The sequence below is a fragment of the Aythya fuligula genome, chromosome 4, assembly GCF_009819795.1.
Source record: "Aythya fuligula isolate bAytFul2 chromosome 4, bAytFul2.pri, whole genome shotgun sequence".
In the NCBI taxonomy this organism is placed as follows: Eukaryota; Metazoa; Chordata; class Aves; order Anseriformes; family Anatidae; genus Aythya; species Aythya fuligula.
Window position 1 is genome coordinate 44,664,395 of NC_045562.1, and position 18,566 is coordinate 44,682,960.

General features: G+C 39.4%; 1 pseudogene; it reads left to right on the plus strand.

Annotated features, from left to right (window-relative positions):
* Window positions 1–12,859: 12,859 nt before the first annotated feature.
* Window positions 12,860–18,566, plus strand: part of LOC116488607 — a 45,031-nt pseudogene continuing 39,324 nt past the window's right edge.

Below are 18,566 nucleotides of genomic sequence, written 5' to 3' on the forward strand. Positions count from 1 at the left end.
AAGTACCCTAGGTCTGTGGATTCTTTAAAAATGCAAACCTTTCCACCCATTCCTTAGTAATGAGAAATAGAGAGAGGGAAAGAGGATATCATGATCTCTAATTTATAGGCAGCATTTTAGTGCTGTAAATACCTGAATGGTAAGGTTTTCTCCTTTTTAACTTTTCATTCTTTTCTTATCTGATTTTTTTTCCACATAAAATCAATACAGGCTAGTTCCCTAAAAATGTCCATTTGAACAACTTACGAGATTCTAACTGTATCATCTGTAAACAATTTAATAAACTACACAATTTATTGTAGTATGTGATTTTAGCCAAATGAGAGAAACAGCAGGGGAAAGGAAAGGAAAGGAAAGGAAAGGAAAGGAAAGGAAAGGAAAGGAAAGGAAAGGAAAGGAAAGGAAAGGAAAGGAAAGGAAAGGAAAGGAAAGGAAAGGAAAGGAAAGGAAGGAGAGGAGAGGAGAGGAGAGGAGAGGAGAGGAGAGGAGAGGAGAGGAGAGGAGAGGAGAGGAGAGGAGAGGAGAGGAGAGGAGAGGAGAGGAGAGGAGAGGAGAGGAGAGGAGAGGAGAGGAGAGGAGAGGAGAGGAGAGGAGAGGAGAGGAGAGGAGAGGAGAGGAGAGGAGAGGAGAGGAGAGGAGAGGAGAGGAGAGGAGAGGAGAGGAGAGGAGAGGAGAGGAGAGGAGAGGAAAACATTGTCAGTGCTTTTTGTTTTGTTTGTTTCTTAATTACACAGGGAAAAAAATACACTTGTAAATACATAGTTTAATGGAACAAAAAAAGATAAAATCACAGTCATACCACTTGAGAAAACAGTCTCTTCCAAAATTAATTGAAAATGGCCTCATCTAACAGATCCCTTCAAATGAGATTTTAAAATAAAGTGGTTTCTGCAAACTAAGCGTAGTGTAAGGCAATGCAGTCTACGTTATTATCCTGAATCACTGCCTAATAACATTTCTTGTTTAGTAGTAATACAATTAAGTAGTTGTGTAAAATAAAAGCAAATTTTGAATGCAAAGATAAATTCCATTTTCCCCAAACTTTGTAGAAGTAGAAAAAATATTCTTCTTAATTCCTGGGCTTAATTTTTATTCTCCTGACTTCAGAAGCAACAAGAAACAGAGCCACATGGAAAGGATTTAATTTTTAGAAAAAGATTTAAATGATGGACAAAGTGAATGAAATATGTTGACGGAAGGTTTAAGCTGCACAGTGCCAGCAAACTTTCATTAAAGCTGATTGCTCCTCATTTTCCCCCCATCAAGTTTCTCTTGTCCTACAAGAAAATATAATAGAATCCAGATGTTTGATGGCATGAGGAACTTAGCTGTGCACTGCAAGCTAAACAGGCTTTGCTGACTGAAAGTACAGACGTGTAAAGGTACAGTAAAACAGCAATACCAAGTTCTCTTAGTGAGGAGAAAAGAAATAAAAGCTAAAACAATGACATACTTATTGGATACCTTTAAGGCCAGACTGGAAAGCCATGCCCATGTTCATAAGAGGCCTGAGCATTTTCTCATTGATAAAGGTAAAGGCTTCAAATTTTAATCCCTAATGTGGATTATTAGGCTAGATATTGTGTAGGGTTGGAATTTCACAACTATTCCTTTTTTTGTTTGTTTGTTTGTTTGTTTGTTTGTTTGTTTCCCCAACTTCAAGAATGGCAAATGAACTACAGTGCAAGAAGCAGAGAAATGTCCTGAATCTGACTCTCATGTGAAAAAACACTTTCTCAGAAACATCAAATAAATGTGACGATGATTTAAAACCTGAGATAATTCTTCTTCTAAACTGAAGTGCACAGGGTTGCACTGTCACTTTCTGAAAAGCTGTAAGTCTGCAATCTGCCAAGTGTAAGGAGCAATGCTGAAAAGTTCTTAGCCACACTTTCCTCAAAGGCAGAGAAGTAATTTGTTATTGTTCTGTGCTGGAAACAAATTACCTCAACTCCACACCAGCTCAGCTAAGGTTAACAAAGTTTTAGATACTGAGGAAGGGTCAAACCTTTGCCTGTTTATCTTTCCAATACTTCTTTGTTCCCTGTCTTGTTCTTAGTGGAATGACTAATAGTAACTCTAGCCACAAGCAAAAGTTTATTAATGCAGGTAGCACATGCAGAAGAGTAAGAACTCTGTTCCTCTTGGTGGTAGACTTCACCATAGTCACAATCATGCCTTTTGTTATTAAGTTAATGTAAAACTCTGTGAACTGATTGCATATGCAGTTAATGCCAGACATTGTTGAGAGGTATGTTAGATCACACTCGGAGCATTTATACATGGTTTGCTAAGAAGACAATGTAAGTCAACTGAGTTTAGCTGCAGATAGAAAGTTGTCTGTGCAACTACTAGAACGATTTTCTCTAAGCAATTATGTTAGTGGTAGTCATTCTTGTTTGCAATAGTATTATCATTATGGTTTTAGGAGCAATTGTAAAAAATATAAATAAGAATAAATAAACAAATAAATAAAAGCAGCTTGGTCCTCCAAACTAGAAACTAAGGTAATATCCTTGAGTGTTACTGATTGATAACAATTAATAGAAATTCATAGAGAGAGAGCTCCCTTATAACTCTGCATTTCACCATGCCAGGGCGCAGATCAGTGAAGATCTGCTTTCTAAGTTTATGTGTAAGTGGCAATATGTCACAAACTCTCTACAGCCTAAGACTGGTCACCATTAAATACAGTGAATAAAAATGTATTGATAGCTTGAGTTTTGAGAACATACCTCTGATGTTTCTTTGGTCTTTGTCCTACCTGTTCCTACCCCAAGCCACTTCCAGATATGCAGAAAGTACATTCCTGAACTGCTGATGGAAGAGAAGCACCAATTCTTGGTTTTATTTTTTCTGGCCTACTAAAGTCTTTTTAGAAGACTTTGGGGCCTCCAGGTGTGTGCACAGGGCCTCACCATGTCCCAGCAGCATGCTAAAATAGGAGCCAGATTTCCTTCCCTACTTTCTCCCACTCACTTGTATTGCCCAGACAATTTGGAAGTACAGGTGGTCTTGAGGCACCCAAAGGGCCTTGGGAAAGGAGCTGTTTAGAAATATATAGAAAGACAAGGATTTCTGAATATACAGAAAAATCATCAAGCAAAATAGCTACAAAGGCCCCTCAAGAGGGAGGGGCCTTTCATTGTGAGGAAAAAGTAAAACACGTTCACTGCAAGACTTATGAACATGCACAAAATTTCTGCCACCTGAATTCGGCCCTAGTGGTGTATTTGAAATGACGGTTTAACATGGCACTGAAGATTGAAAAGATCTTGAAGATTTAACATCAATCCGATGAATACTCACCTGCATTAAATTTCATTTTCTTTTGAAATTTGTTTCATGTTAGCCTGCATAAAAGTGATTAATTCCCTTTGATTAGTTGCTTCAAAAAAGCACAGTGAATGATTACATGTATTGGTCACGTCTAGCATAAAAACCAACAATTCTTGCATCGCAGTGTAAAGCAGGCATTGTTTTCCACTTGAAAGGCTCACCAGAATGAATTTATCAGTACTAAAAATAAGAATAGGAGAAGCAGAGGAATGATTGTGTTATAACACAGTATGGGCCTCAGGAAATATGGGTTCCATTTTTACACTTGTAAATTTACATTTAAGTATTGGTCTGGACCTTTAAAATGGGGAAAATACCTAATCCACGGTATAAATTTGAGTAATCTGTTTGAACTTCTGAACATCTCAGTGGGTGATTCGATAACTTGTGTCCTTCTGTAGTACCACATTCTTCCTTCCTTCCTCTGCACAAACTAGGCTGTAAGCCTTGTAAGGCAGTTTCTAACAGGACTTTATAAATACCTTGAAGTATTTTGTTTGGTGTCTGCCCCAGAGAGTCTGATGTTTGTGGTTCAAACTACAGCCTCTAGCAAGAGGACAGTTCATAAAGAGTTGTCACGGCATCAAGTTCCATCTGCATAAGGCTACCAGCATTTCTTTCTCTGTCTCTGGATGGTTCTGGTAAGATTTTTCCCAGAGAAACAATAACAACAAAGAGGATACAACAAGGACCCTCATGCATGAAATCTTACCCCCATGCAAATAACTGCAATAGATAAAAAGCAATCCTTCATTCCTGGCTATAGGAACAAGAATTCCAGCTCTCTGCTTTGATAACTAACTCCTTGCCTAATGGAGAACATTAGAAAAAAAAATGTCCTCCAAAAACACCTTGATGTTTAACTCCTGCTGATCCTTTCCTGTTGTGCTGCGTCTTCTTGCCAGAAACCAGTTTCCAGACTTCTCAGCTCCGTCTGTCTTTACAAAGGCTTCTGCTTTTGGTGCTAATCTACTGCTTAACTGGTATTGGCATGGATTTGCTGGCTTTCCAGACAACTGCCAACATCTGCAAGTCCTGGACAACTGTTTTTTGTGTACCCACAGAGCAAATCTGGTATGCACGCTGTGAGACCAAGTGTAATGTAGAATGTTGGTCCTGTCCTTTCTTATTTTATACCAGCTGCATCTCCTATCCCTTTGTTGGATCTATCGTATACAGATAATGTGACAGATTTATTTTATTCTGATTTTCTTTTATTTAATTCTGAAGTGGGTTTGTTGGTTTATTTTTGGTGACGGGAAAAGAATCAAATAGTTGATATGAGAGGTATCTAAATGTCCCCCAAACAGTATTTTGAAAAATAAATACTCTTGTAAGAAATACTGATACTTATTACAAATGACAGATCATTTTCCTTTACTGCTGCCTAGTACCTATATTTTTTTTCCAATGCTCAGGTAGATGATTTTTTGCTCCTATATTAATATAGGAGAAAAATATAGTGTAAAGCAGAAAGATGGTGAATGTTAGTGTGAATAAACACAAAAGCATTGGCATCTTAGGTGCTTTCCTAGTGATTTTGAAAAGCTGTCTTTCTTATACAGTATATTCATTCAACAGTTATGAAGGTGTCAGTACTAACAAACAGAAATAAACTTAACACAGTTGGTGATACCAACTGAGCAGACAAAGGGAATTACCTAAATTTCTGTAGGCAGTCGATTATATGTAACAAATATGACTTGCTAATAACAGTAGAAATATACCCAGTTTCCTTTTTATGACAGTACACTTATTAGAGTATTCTTTCTAGCAAGACTCCACTAACACATCAGAAATTTTATACGTGGGCAGGAAACAAAATGAAAGCCGATGAAAGTAAAGCTAATTCAGATGCTTTTGAATGTAGAAGTGAAATGTATCTAAGTTTGAGAAATTCCATACATTCATCAGGCAAGCAGGGAGAGGATCACATAACTTTCTGCTGTCCTTTCTCAGGCTGTCACTGATGGCTTAATGTTTATTCACAGTTCTTTATATATCATACATTATTCATTGGATTTTAATGAGAAGTTCTCTGTTTTTATGTTACAGTTCGTTATGTAGCAATTACAGCAGGGTAATCAAGTTTTGAGTTCTTTTCTTTAAGATCTAGTACTGCGATCTTCCTCTTTCATGCATCTTAGACAGCACTAAATTAATTAAAAATTATAATTGAAATTCCCCAACTGAAACATCACAGCAGTTTTCTCAGAACACTGAATCTATCTCCTGTAAATGTTCCAGATCAAGTTGCAAGAATGCTGATTTCATTAGAAAACCGAAATAGCAACAGCCAGGGAAAGGAAGGAGAGGAGCCTTGCAGGTTTCAGATACTGAAAAATCAAGAGGCCTGAACTAGCCAGAAAATTCTTCTTGAAGAAGCAGCCACAGTGAGTTTTCTAAAGCACATGCACTTTTGTAATGTTTAACTTGAACAGAACTGGTGGACCTTAGAGCATTTTATAATCATTTCTGTCTTACTGATTTTCACAGAAAAAGCGGTTTTAGGTCCTAGAGACCAAGCTAACAAGAAATCACAAGCTTGGCTTTAAGGCTAGTGCCCTATTCAAAAGACCCAGAGAGAGTCTCCTAGGTAAATAATAGCATTAAATACTTGCATATTGTGTTTTGCCTGTAAGCATAATTTTATGTTTTACAAATATGCCAGTAAACTTTATCAACACTCTTTGAGGTAGGCAAGAATTGGATTGTCTTCTGTAATGGTTGGTTTTTGTCGTCTGTTGGGGGGAGCTAGGGATCGTGAAGACAAAAGGGTCTGTCACTGGGGATTGACCAGTTGCCAGTGACATTTAAAGAGGGTTGGGACTGGGAGGGAATGACACACTCCCAGTCCTTCCTTTCCTCTGCCAATGCAGAGTATAACAAAATGCAACCATTTCTAGGGTGGAACAATGCAACTGCACAAAGGCAACCAGCAATTGTACAAGAGCAACAAAATTGCACAGTTTACAATAGGGAACAGAGAGTAATATTCAGTTTAAATGAATTTGCAGAAGAATTCAAATAGACAGACTATAATTTTATCACTTGGAATTTCAGCAGGGTGCTGGGATTTACGCTTTTATTCATCTAAAATATTTGGGAAACTATAATGAGGGTCAGGACCTCTTATTCTGAAAGCAACCTGAGGTAGAACAGCCTTGACCACTGTGGAGCAGTAGGTCCATACTTAGCAAGAAGGAAAAGGGAGAATTGTTTGTACGATTCATGTGCTCAGCAATTCTTAACTGTGTCTCAGTGGCCCCTCTGGCCAGACCTGATTTTGGTTTTGGGTACTCTGACCAGCTGCTTCTTTGGTTTTGATATTGCAAAAAAAGGGGTAAGGAATTAATTCTTCCTTTAATGTGGCCCCATGAAATAGGACTAGTGGACAGTGGATAGTCACTGTAGGAAGTACCTAACTAACACCAGTTATTTAGGAGAAAATTATGTAGTAACAAATATATGCCCAGCATTTTAACATTACTGAATTATTTTCCCTATATAACAGCAGCTAGATCAGTGTAATATTCTAAAAACCCTTTGCTGTCTGTGTTTTTATTTTATATAGGGCAGTGTTTAAAGGGCGTACTCCAATAATATTTTCTGACTGCCACTGAGATTATTTAACAAAGAGATCAGTATTCACTTCTGTTGTAACCCTATATATGTTTTCAGTGTGCTTAGCTTTTTATATTAGAAATGCAACTGAGTCACAACACTGATCCGTTTCTTCTTTCAGTAGGGTGCTGTTTCCTGAAATATTACATCTTTCCTTTTTCTCACATTTTTTTAGGCTGACCTCATCATCACACTTTTTTTCTTTCCTGAAAAAAAAAAGAAAAGAAAAAGAAAAAAGAAAAAATGTCCCTTCCATATTTGATTGCTTTTTTAAAGTTTTCTTTTGTTTTAAACAAAAATGCAACCTTTGTAAATATGCATTTTCATTTGCTTGCGAAGTGCTTTACAGCAAACCATAAATTGTTCTCCATAGATCTTAACAATACAGAAGACAAAACGTTAGAGAATATTTTTGTGAGTATATGTAAGCAACACAGGAAAAAGAAAGGCAACTTTATATATAAATAGCTTTAGGACCCTTCTGATGTTATCACAACCAAACCTGTTGTTATGTCTACTGGACATACAAATGAAATTAAGTGGAGAAAAAAAAAATACAGTATCAAAAACAACAAAAAGTCTTCTAGTATGTAGAACCTTTGGAGTTTTATGAACTATTCCTTGTGATGAAATAGTCTTTTATTTAAAGAACATACCCAATATTGTCTACATCTTCCCTTACAGAATAGTTCAGAATATATTTGATAGATAATATTTCATATAGCACTGAACTGCAGACACTTGTCTTGTCACAACTATATGTTAACACAATCAATGTTAACTGTTGCAAAAGTTGTAGTATAGCTATCCAGGAGAGATAACATGTTCATATCTCATGCATCACAGTGCTGTTCTCATTATTCCTGGCAGCTTGTGCTAAGGCTATATTCTAAAGATGTTCTCTAAATGAAAAGGTTAGGTAAGGATTTAGCTTTCCCTGAAACATGCATTATCTTAATGCAGTGTCCTATGACATAGAGATATGGAGTTCTGCACAGTTTGTCTGTGAGTGGCTGTGTAGGCCACTGGTAGTTATTTCAGGGAACAGATCAATCCCAAATAATTATTAATCCCAAATAATTCTCCTATGAAGAAAGGCTGAGAGAGCCAGGGCTGTTCAGCCTAAAGAAGAGAAGGCTCCAGTGTGACCTTATGGCAGCTTTTCAGTACTTTCAGGGGGCTTATAAAGAAGATGTGGAGTGATTTTTTGCTTAGCCAGATAATGACAGGACAAGGGGGAATAGTTTTAAACTAAAAGAGAGGAGATTTAGATTAGATGTTAGGAGGAAATTCTTCACTTACAGGGTGGTGAGGCACTGGCACAAGTTGCCCAGAGAAGCTGTGGATGCCCCATCCTTAGAGGTGTTCAAGGCCAGGCTGGACGAGGCCTTGGGCAACCTGATCTACTGGGTGGTATCCCTGCCTTCGGCAGGGGGTTTGGAACTAGATGGTCTCTGAGGTCCCTTCCAACCCGGGCTGTTCTATGGTTCTGTGAATTAAAGTCATTAATCCACTTCCCCCTCCCCACCCCACAAAAAAAAAAAAAAAAAAAAAAAAAAAAAAAAAAAAAAAAAAAAGTTTTGAGTTACTCTTCTTTGGGTTCTGAGTTAGTTTGTTTGGGTTCTGTAACCAGTATCTCCCAAGATGATGGATGACTATTTGTTTTCTTTGTTTCAGAACTAATTAAAAAAAATCTGAAAACTTTAGAGATTTTGGTGGCAGAGGATTTGCTATTTTTTTAATTGGGATGAAGAAAAGCATCTATATTTAGACAAATTCCTCTACTGACTTCACCAATACTAACTCCAAATTAGGCCTTAAGTAAATCACGTTGGTTCTCAGTAGTGTTGTATAGGCACAACTTCAGGATGAACTGACTTTTTAACCTACAAGATCTTCATTACTGGTGATGTTAGAGAAGAAATTAGTCTGACTCATAGATTTCATGGTAAAGTTTAATTTAAACAATTTAACTAAAATGAAGTGACAACAGTTCAGTGATACTGCAATGCCATTTTTATGAAATTACTTTCCAGATCAGTAATGCACTTAAATCTTTAATGATGTTTCCACATTTCTAAAATTGAAGACATTAAATTACTTTTAATGTTTATAGGTGGAAACTGCAGATAAATATTACTTGTAGTTTCAAAACATCAGGACCATGACATGCTGGGTACATTTTGTCTCAGCATTCCACGCTAATGGCAGATGGAAGCCAAGCTGTGGCCTCCAAAAAAGAGGTGTTTTGATCCATTTCCAGAACTGGCCTGAAATGGGGGAAGAACTGGCAATGGCATAGCTTCTCTATGCGATCTCTTGCTGATCTCTTTCAGCTTCATTAGAGCTGATTTCAGGGAGGAGAAATCTGATAGTAAGTATTCAGTGGCCAAGTTAGCGCAAGGCTCTTCTGTGCTGAATTATCCACAGCTGCTTACTGTTAATAGCTGCAAGCTAGACACAACAGGGCTGGCGGGACAAGCGACTTGCTAGGCTCCACAGCAAAATAGGGGATGTCCAAACTTAGCGTCGTTATTTTCCCCTCAGTGGCATGGTATTTCAGAACAATTCTGTGTAACTGAAGGTAACTGTATGCATCCATATAACCAGCAAAGAGTGAGGGACAACGGGTGAAAAGGCAGCGCGGCGATGATGACAGGCATTGTTTTGCATCTTACTTATGAAACAGTCACTGATACTCTGCAGCCAAAACCACATGCAGCTGATGCAGTTGAACTGATGCTTGTCACCTTCTTGACCAAGTTTTCCATTCTGGTTAGACAAGAGTGAGAAGTTGGAAAAGTTTGAGCAGAATATCCAACAGCATTAATTCCAATAACATCCAGAAAGTCAGCTTATGCCGTTCAGTGGTGAGTCCAGCCCTGGAGAGCAGGTACAAAGCCTCATCAGGACTCGTTCTTGCCTCTTTGTGTTGCCCTCAGAGGCTTCTTCCATGTCTGTCATGTAAAGGATGCCCCGCCATTTCTGACATCTATTTCAAAGGCATTGTTAGTTTTACAGAATTATTTTGTATAGGAATGAATGTTTTGGATAATCTTGTCTGATATATCCACTACTGAGATTTAGCTCCATGTTTAGCTCCATTCAGCCCCAAAAGCTTAATGCGGTTGTAGAACAGACGCACAAAGGATGAGGCCTATGAAGTCTGAACTCCACGTACACTTGAATTCTGAAGCTGTCTTTAATTGAATGACTTTTTGTTTTTCTTTTGCTAATTGTCTGCCTTTTTTTTTTTTTTTTTTTTTTTTTAACCTCAACACTACAAAGCTCATTTTTTGACAGGCAAACTTGACCAGTACATCTTCCTTGTGTTACTCCCATGTTTCTACTTTGTTAATTAGGAAACCATTGGTTCTGTGCTGTAACCCAGGCGGTGTTTGTAATCGTGCTGGGTCAGTGACCCAAAGCAGAGCAGGCAGACAGGTGCAGCACCTGGGCAGTGCTTCACTCTGGATATTCGGGGGCATAGTTCTGCGTCTATAAACACGTGCATACGTATTGCCGCAGACAGGCGCTTTAAACGCACACGAGAGGAAAACTGCCTGCATTTTTAGTGCTTGTCTGCGTTTGGAGAGGAACCGTGTCCCCGCACAGCGGGACAAAGCCGAACCAGAGCCCTGGCCCCGCCGCTGCAGCCCCTCACAGCTCCCCCCCCCCCCCGCCCGCTGCGGGCTGGGCTCCGCGGCGCGCACTGCGCAGGCGCAGCCGGCGGGGCCGGGCGCGCTCCCGGCGGTGTGTGGGGGGGGAGCGGCGGCGGCGCGCGCGCGGGTTCGGACGTGGCACTCGGCTGAGCGGCGGCGCGCGCGGCCAGGGGTAACGGCCAGGTAACGGTCCTAACGGTTCTAACGGTCCTAACGGCCGCGCGGGGGGGGCAGCGGGAGGGAGGGGGCTGCGGCGGCGCGCAGGTGCCGGGTGGGTCCCGATTGGGGCTCGGGGAAGTTGAGGCCGCGCCTTCCGAGCTGCCCCCAGGTGTGTGCGGTAGCAATAAAGAGCGGGGGGGGGGGGGGGGCGGCCGAGGTGTTTGTGTCGCTGCTGGTCCTCAGGCCACGGGGCGTAAGGTCACCGGGCATTAAGAAAGGGAGACAGAACCTTATTTTGTCCTTTTGTGTAATGGCATGGTGGTAAACAAACCCCGGGGAAGCCCTCGGTTTAGTTGATCCTCTGATCTTTCTCGTGCCGTTTCCAGAATGAATCTGTATGTCTCATCAGAACCTGATCACTGAAATCTTAAGGGATCTGTGATATTGGTACCTTAGGTGTTGTCTCCAAACCAGTGTCATTGCGTGTTTCTCTATGTATGTATCTGAGGTGGGATTAAACATGCTCAGTGTTAAGTGAAATCTGGAACTGTGTTGGATAAGCTTGCGTTGCCCTCCCTCTGTGTGGTTCGGAGTTCCTGTCTCTGTCCAGCACAACCTCTGCGTGTTCATACCGCCTGTGGGAAGTTCGATGTGGCAAGGCTTTGCATGGCTGTGTGCGAGGAAGCTGTGGGGGAAGTCATTTCCCATGGATGCTGTCACAGTGTCACAGGTGTTGGCTATTGCAGCTGTCTTGAAGTGCAAATCGCTGACTTTTTATATATTTAAAATATTTATACGTTTGTGATGAGCCATAGCTTTTCTCTACTGACATGTGTCAGTGCAGTGTGACTTTGTCTATTTCGTGGTCTTGTAGGTGTATCTGATTTAGATGACGCCTTCATGCGTGCTACTGGATTGCAATTCTTGATCCAGCCTGCATACTCAAAAGATCACCTCATGCTGCAATCCAAGGAATGTGAAATACAGGTGGCTGGCAAAGCTATTTCAAAGGAATATTTCACGTATGGAATACTGGTTTAGGTAATGGATCTCTAGTTCTTTGAGGATGCCCTAGTTGGGGCTTCACAGAAGCACTAAGTGCACACTCAGATCCTCATCATTTCTGAAAACACTTTTAATCTGGGTTTAAAGAAAGTTAGTGGTATTCTATTTTTGTTAAATTCAACATGCAATCAAAAGTGAGGAATCTTACAAAAGTGAAAGTTGGCGATCAAGGCTGCAGAGTGTACGTCAGTAACTTTTCAGATCACTTGGTGGAAAGTGCTCTGTATTTGGAAACTTCATGTAAAATACGGTCATCTGATTTAGTAGTGTAGCATTCATCGGATTTTTTTGGTTTCTGAAAGCTTCTTAGAAGTATCTTGCAGGAAAAATCACTGTGGGAAAGAGATTAAATGTCTTGTGAATGTCCTCATCATCAGAAAACTTCTTTTGATTGCTTTCAGTCAAATTCTGGTGTTTTCTTGTTGTTTTTCTCCTTTCTCTGAAAACAACAGAATCAAGATTTGAAAGCTTAGGTAAAAGATGCCTGGTAACAGTTTGGACAGTGTACGGTACTGTTGAGGGTAATACTGCCCTCAGAGAACAGCCTCTCACTTGTGGAGTGCCTTGTGCTCTATTTCATCACACTACAGAGTCCTTTAGTAAAAAAGCCTGCTCAGGTCTGGGCCAGTAATGTGGAAGACAGCTAGAAATAGGATCTCTGTCCATCCTATAATTTATTCACAGTTTCACCAGCATTGAAAGCAAGCTTTTACTCACTTGCTGGGAGTGGGGATGATGTAGAAGGTTTGATGAAGAGCTGGTACTATGTTCCATACCCCATCCAAAACAAGTCTGCTAGCATTGGAGAAGGATTTGTTAGTAGTTCTGTTCTCTCTGCTTTTCCTGATTTTTCAAAGTACCTGGTATCTGGCGTGTGGGACTCACTGTCTATTTTGCAGGTATAGCAGAAGTCTGTTTTTTCCTTGTGAAGAGAATAATTTGAGATGTTTTCTTCCACCTATACATCCTTTAGTTACAGTTTTTCTCTTGTCTCGGAGAGGTGAATCCTGTTCAGATAAATTCAGTGAATTGTTCGAATTCATGCAGTGATAAGGAAAGCAGCCAACCAGTTGCAGTCAAATAAAAGCATCGTTTTCCCCTGACCTCCAAATCCATTTTTGCCTCCAGGTTTGTCTTAGTTTTTTTTTTGGAAGTGTAATTCTCGGCCTTTTAAAATGTCCAAAGAGTGCAGAGTAGTAACAGCTGTCACTTTCTCTTTTGCAGTTCATTAAGGAGAACCCCATACATGGAGTAAGAATATTGCCAGCATGAGTGAACAAGGTTATGTTGTGGCTCCTCCGTATTCCCAGTCCCAGCCAAGAATGGGAGGCTTTTCTAAAAGTTTTGGACCACCTAATTCTTCACTTTGTTATGGGCATTATGACGATCCCAATTCCTCATACGCAGCGCCTCAACCAGGTACGAAATTGGCTTAAAATATGTTTTCGATCTGTTTTTATCTGATGTCTTTTTGTATCTCTTTTGGTGTTTTGCATCTCTTCATCACACTTATGTCAACACATGGTGCTCAGCTTTACACTGCTGACGCAATAGGATCCTGCCCCAGCTTTGCCTGTGTTACTGTTTGTGCCCAGGTGTTGATGTAAGATGCCTGGTAGTGGGATTCTGATCTCTGCGTGTGAATTCCAATATCCGGGAAGCAGTAGGCACCAGTGCCCAGTGCTGTGCTGTGATTAACCTAATACAGGTGTTAATGCAGACAACAACAACAAAATTCTGTGAATAAAGAAATGTTTCTCAACTCCTATGTCTTAATGGCAAGAAGGCTCTCAGAGACAGGTTGTATTCTTTGCAGTAGGACCTGTGTCCAACCAGATTCCTGAGCACAAATGTGCCTATAAATACAGGTTGATGTTTTACTACTTAAGCTTGCTTGCTGAGTGACGTGTTTGGATAATGCTCAGTAAGTGGAGCCTATCTGCTTTCTGACCACAGTTATCTTCCATGAGGAAAGGGAACTTGGGTAGCTTTTATATGCAGATGGCTTGTTTGCTGTTTACAAATGAAATCATGCTACAGATGATGTAATTTGACATCCAAAAGATAAACCAGACTGTTACTGTCTCTCCTTTCTGTTTCATTCATTTTAACTTGGTATGTGGCTTCAAATTTTTCAAGAAGTATAGTAAGTGAGAATGTAGTGGCTGAGATCTTAAAAAACAAAACATCAACAAAATAAATTTAAGAGCATAGAAATGAGGTCTTTAAAAGACGTTTAGATGTAGAGCTTAGTGATGTGGTTTAGTGGAGCACTTGTTAATCAGAGGTTGGACTGGGTGATCTTGGAGGTCTCTTCCAACCTAGATGACTCTGTGATTCTGTGAAGCCTGTTTTGCTGGTCTAATTTAAGTGAACTGGTCTAATTTCAGCAAACTTTAGGCATACTAAACTTGTGAATTGGGACTGTGGGAAATATCCCAGAAGTAAGATTCCCTCTTTCTTCATTAAGTCTATTAACACACCTAGGCAAAATAGGGAGGAAAGAGAGGGATCGTCTCAGCATGACTTCACAGAGGAAAATGACAGTTAAAGTAGTAAAGATGTCTGAATTATTTTTTAATACCAGTCAGATTATGGTAATTTACATTAAACTCAGTATTTGTGATTGGGTGGGGTAATAACAGAACCAAATATCAAACTGCTTGCTTGTTTGTTTTATATATAAAATATTCTTTTTAAAGATGGCAGGAGTTGTGTTACTTTAACCCAATGCTAAATGTAAGCAGAATTGTTTCTGGTAATTGGCTTATTAGAATGTTATGTCTGTTTCTCCATTCTTGATTCTTTCTCATGGTCCTTCTTGGGTTCTTTTGCTGGAAAGTTACCAACTACTGGTTGGTTCCTTTTTTGCTGTCTTTTTCATACCTGCTTTTATAGCTGACCAAAAATCTCTCCTTTCTTACAGACAGGCTGTGGTTAGAAGGGACCTCTGGGGGTCATCTTGTCCACCCCCCCCTAATCAAATAGGGACACCTGGAGCTGCTATTTTTATTTTTAGAGCAGGGCAGTACACTTGTAGTTTTTGATGATGTTGTGCTTTTTTTTTCTTTTTTTCTTTTTTTTTAAGGTTTCTTAAATAAAAGTGCTTCTTGTTTGGCAGGTATGTCAAAATCAACTCTGCCTCTTGAATCTTCAGCCACTGTTGGGCCTCCACCACCTGGTACACATCAGTTCAACCAGACCAACTTCCAGAACGGGCCCAATGCAGCGGCACGGCCAGCGCACAGGTGACTTTTAAGAATTAATACATGAGATCTAAGTTATTTGACCTCTCTTTGGCTGTTTCATTGGCATTTAAGTATGGCATCCCTTTTATCTTCAGCAGTTCTGACTTACTCCAGTTCTGAACTGGATTTTCTAGTTCAGTTCTCTGTGATGTTAAGCTGCTAGATCATACGGTATAATCTATAATCTCATTAATTCAATTTTTAGAACAAGTCAGGTTTTTATCATGAATTGTTTATTTTTAACTATTATTTCTGCCTGAACCTTAGACTCATTGCTTAAAAGCAGAAGGTGTTAGAAGTGCTTTCTGAAGAGCACTTACATATAAGTTGCTTTTTTTTTTTTTTAGTTATTTTCTGATGTATTAATTCTCCTTTGTGAGGTACCGAGGAGTTGTAATTTAAAAAATTAATAGTTGCTGGTGAGTTTTGACTAGAAGCTGGTACATGCCTATATAACTGTAGGTTTTTTCCCCTCTCTTGCCTTTGCTTCGTTGCTGTGGTATCACAGCCAAGGATCTGTAGGGTACTTTAAAGACATTTTAGAATGCAGGTTTGATATAATTTTTCAGATGGATGACTGCTGCTCTCTTGCTCAGTCAGTTAGTCTGAGATTAATTATGAAGAATTTAAGTGTTGTTTTCCTGCCTCCAGAACTTACAGGAAACAATGAAGGAGATAGGAGTGGGTAAGGGAGAAAACTAGGGACAGGTTGAAGCTGTAAAAATGAATCTTGGAAAAATTATGGTATGAGGGAATGAAAAGAAAGGGTGGACAAGCTTGATTACAGAGTGATTGTATTGCAGGGTGGGTTGTAAGTGGGTAGATGCACTTAACTCTTAATTCTGTCAATTGTTAATTATTTTGCTGACCTCCCATGAGTGACAAAATTAGAGTTCATGTGCCTATAGCTATTTTAGCTTTAGTGAATTTAATTTCATGTAAAAACATACTTGTTTCAGTTGATTGAAGCCTTACTCTGCTTCTGTGCTTCTTTAGTTGTGGTGAAGTTATTTGTGTCCAAGTAAAGCCATGCATATGTTTTATGAAGCACTGGAATAGGAAGCCTGTTGTCTGTGTGTTACAACTGTGTAAAATGGACCCACAGAGACTGGTCATCTGTTCTTTTAAAAAAAAAAAAAAAAAGTGTACAAACGGACAGGGAGAAGCAGTGGTTGTCCTGAAAACAAGGAAAATGAAAGTCAAGGTGATATGACCAGCCCAGCAAAATACTGATTCTCTTCCCTAAGTTTTAGCCAGCTGTCAGGACAGTGACCATATCTGCTTTTTCTGAGTATTTCCTGGTCAAATTTACCATTTGACTGGAAAGCAGTGGAATTTAGTTAGCATCTTGTTCCTCTGTGGCCAGGGCATTCATAAGGATGAGTTTACTAAACTAAGATCACTTTAGTGGCTGTATCATAAGATATGTGTAAAGATGAACTTTTCAGTTGGAGCTGCACTGATGTTATATCAGTGTTCATTCTCTGACTTGACAGATTACTAAATTGAGTTTAATGAAAGTTGTGTAACTGCCAGGGGTCTGACCCTCCATTTGCACAATGGCTTGTGAAAACTTGCTTCTTCACCTTAAAAAATAATTTTGACTTGAATTCAGCCTTGGTATACAGAACTGCAAGTGCATGATTAAGTCAGATAGTTCTATACAGGATGAAGCTTGGCCCAGCACTTCTACAGTAGCACTTCATATGCAGCGACTGGTATTATTTAGAGCAAAAAGAACTGTTTTTCTTCCTGCCTTGTTATATTGCCACCAGCAACAATTATGTAACATTCTTGCTGATCTTGTTACATGTGGGAATGTTGAGATACCCTTCAGACCACTGAAGACCTGGGATCTTTATAGTTATGCCACTGTGTTGGGTTTTATTCTTCTGATTTTTGCTTAGAGGTAAGGCTAAGTTGGTGTAACTTGACTGAGCACTGAAATTCATGGCTTGTGATGCTGCTGGAGCAATGTTTATGTGTACCAGTAGAGAACCTGAGCATGACTTGCATGTGACACTTTTTTCAGTTCACAAGTCTGACAGAAGATAAATTTTAATATTTGTTTACTAACATTAGTCTTTTTCCTCCAAACCTAATTTGCTACTTTTTAGCATTTTTGAAGATTAATTTGCCATAGGTCTTTTGGGGGATGTTTGACTAAAAATGCATGTTTTGTAAAGTAAAGAACATTTACAGATTTTAAGTCTCAAAAAGAAAACCACTTGCAGGGTCCTCTTAATTCTATTGGAATCTGGATCTTACAAGCATCAAACTATTCCTCACCAGTGGATGCAAAATAATTTCCACATTTCATCTTTTAACATCAAAACTGGAAGATGGTTGTAAAACAGATTGAGTGGGTTTAAATTCCATTTAGTTTGTCATGGTGAAATGGGAAGATCAAACTAACAAAACAAAACAAAAAAAAAACTACGTAAGAGAAATTGATTATTAAGCCAAAAGGAATGTTGTTTCACATTAAGAATTTAAATAAAATTTACATTTAAATCAAAAGCCAATAGTGATTTATGTGTATTCCAACCAAGAATTGTTGAAGACTGACCTCCTTCTCCCTTTCCCCACCCACCCCAGCTGTAGGGTTTTATTGAAAATAAAGCTGAAGGAAATAAAACCGAACATCTGAATCAGTTCATACTTCAGCTGTGAGGTCTGATTTGTTTTATGAACAGACATTCAGAATCTGCTTAATGAAGCATGTCAGTATGTAACTCAATATTCCCTGTATGTTACAAATATATGGAGTAAAAATAGAATGTCTTTCACACAGAGTTAGTAGGTTGTCGTTTTTGACTCATTTGATAAATAATTTCTTGCTCAGGTCCTGGCACTACTCCGAGCTCTCACATATCTTCCGGGCATCCAGCATCTTTTCAGGGTCCACAGCCAACACCTCTGACACAGCAGCAAATGGCTTTGCCACCTGGTTCCTCCACCAGCAAATAATTTCAGTGGCCTTAGTGATTAACCTTCATTGCCTACTATGGCCAGACAAGATGGGATCCCTGGATCTGACCCCCTGAATCCTAATTTGCAACAGCTTCCAGGACAGCCTCTAGGGCCTGGATATCATCCTCAGCAAGGTAAAGAATGATGTTTGGCATCTAATTGAAAACAAACAAACGAATGTATTGAGAATCACTAGTGGAACGGTGACCACTCACAGCTGATGTTCTGCTGTCTTGGAAAAATGAAAACTTAATTGCCTTTGTGTAGATGGAAGTTGTTATTGCCTGTCAGTGCATTCAAGGCAGGATATAGTTTTGCTCAAAAGTTCATCACTCTATTGAGAACTTAACAAGAAAAAGGAGATTAATTTGTGTCAGAAACAATGTTTGTTCAGTATCGGGTAAAGGCACAAGACGCAGAAAGGAATCATATACTCCTTTTAGATACTCCTCTTTACTATAGTAAAAAAACAATAGCAATAAAGATTTGTAATTGA